Source organism: Capricornis sumatraensis, chromosome 5 (assembly GCF_032405125.1).
Source record: "Capricornis sumatraensis isolate serow.1 chromosome 5, serow.2, whole genome shotgun sequence".
Lineage (NCBI taxonomy): Eukaryota > Metazoa > Chordata > Mammalia > Artiodactyla > Bovidae > Capricornis > Capricornis sumatraensis.
Window position 1 is genome coordinate 53,671,630 of NC_091073.1, and position 2,108 is coordinate 53,673,737.

The following is a 2,108-nucleotide window of genomic DNA, read 5'->3' on the forward strand; positions in this document are numbered from 1 at the left end:
CTGAGTGACTTAACACTTTCACTTTTTCCCGTTAATCTACCTTTGAAATTGTTCTCTGTCTTCACATTGAAAATCTTACTCCCTTTTACTCTTCTTCCTATGTGTTGCTTTCAAAACCTTTTAATTTTTTTTTGTTTTAAAATTTGTATTCATTTCAGTTATACAAGCATTAAATTTTGGGGAGAAATATGTCATATTACAAATAAAGATCCCCTTGATCACTACCGTAATTTTCCCTTCCAGAGATAACCACTGTTATAACTTTGGTGTACAAATCATGTTAGTTGCAGAGCTGACAACTAAATAATAGGCTTCATGCTCTGGTTAAGCACCTTAATAATCCATGGTAAATGTAGTATTTTGTGGCCTGTACTCAGATATGTACTGAACATACACCATGTGGAATATATTCATTTATATGCTAGATGCCATTTCAAATTTTAAAGATTTTATATTGGAGTATTGTTGATTAATAGTGTTAGTTAGTTTTGAGTATACAACAAAGTGATTCAGTTACATATATACATGCATCCATTTTCAAGTTCTTTTCTGGTTTAGGTTATTGCAGAATGTTAAGCAGAGCTCCTGTGCTATACAGTAGGTCCTCGTTGGTTATCTGTTCTAAGTATAGCAGTGTGTACATGTTGATCTAAGCTCCCAGTCTGTACATATCCCTACCCTTCCTGGGCTTCCCTGGTGGCTCAGCTGATAAAGAATCTGCCTGCAATGCAGGAGACCCAGGTTCGATCCCTGGGTTGGGAAGATCCCCTGGAGGAGGGAATGGCCAGCCACTCAACAGTATTCTGGCCTGGAGAATTCCATGGACTCTGTAGTCCATGGGGTAGCAAAGACTTGGACAAGACTGAGCAGCTTTCACTGCCCTTCCTCACTGGTAACTAAGTTTGTTCTCTTTCTGGCTTATAAGTTCATTTTTTCTATTTTTAGGTTTTGCATATAAATGATACATGATATGTATACTTGATCAGACACCATTCTAATCACTTGGGATGCACAAGTCTTTAGAGACAGATGACCAATGTGTGTGTGTGTGTGTGTGAAGTTGCTTAGTCGTGTCCAACTCTTTGTGACCCTGTGGACTGTAGCCCACCAGGCTCCTCCGTCCATGGGATTCTCCAGGCAAGAATACTGGAGTGGGTTGCCATTTCCTTCTCCAGGGGATCTTCCCAACCCAGGGATCGAACCCAGGTTTCCTGCATTGAAGGCAGATGCTTTAACCTCTGAGCCACCAGGAAAGCCCAGCAAATTTCGTTAAATTATATAACATGCTAGAAGTGTGATAAAATCACACTTGTCAGGAAAATAAGATTAAAGGGAAAGTAAGAATAATGTGTTGATAGGTTTGCGATTTTAAATCTAGCAGTCTGGATAGAACTCATTGAAAAGTTGACATTTGAGCAAAGATTTGAAGTAAGTAAGAGTTAACCACATATATTATATGTGGAAGAACTTTCCAAGCAGAGGACAGAATCTATGAAGGCCTTAAAGAAGCCTAGCACAAATGAGTGAGTAGTAAGAAGAAGTCAGAGAGGTAATGACAGCGGAATGGAAAGATCACAGGCTTCCTAGGCCATTGTAAAGACTTGGACCTTACTGCTCCGACATAGCAAGCCATTGTGAAGTTCTGAGCAAAGGAATGTAATGATTGGGTTCAATTTCTACATATAAATTGAACACCTATATGATGGTCACAGGTATACAATGATGAATAAAATAGATAAGATCCCTACCAATTAGGAGCTTATATTCTAACCCCTAAATTTAGTAGTCCCTAAGTTTTCCTCAAAAAATTTTATGTTCTTTTTCAAAATATGGTGGCCAGGTGGAAAAAAAAATTAAAAAATATTACAAAAATGGAATATATATACAACCATAATGAGATAATTTGTTTGGTTCTGGAATTAATGTTTTCTAATTGCTTTTCTGGGTATATTTAATTGTGCAATGCTAAATAAGTGACTTTGGAACATATCTGTAGAATGCATCTATTGTTCCTGAGTTTAGTCTTGCCTTGTGCTAGATCAGATTTTAGATAGGTTTTTGTTTCTCTGGAGAGAGAATATTTCCTGAAGATTAAGAGCCTGAGCTCT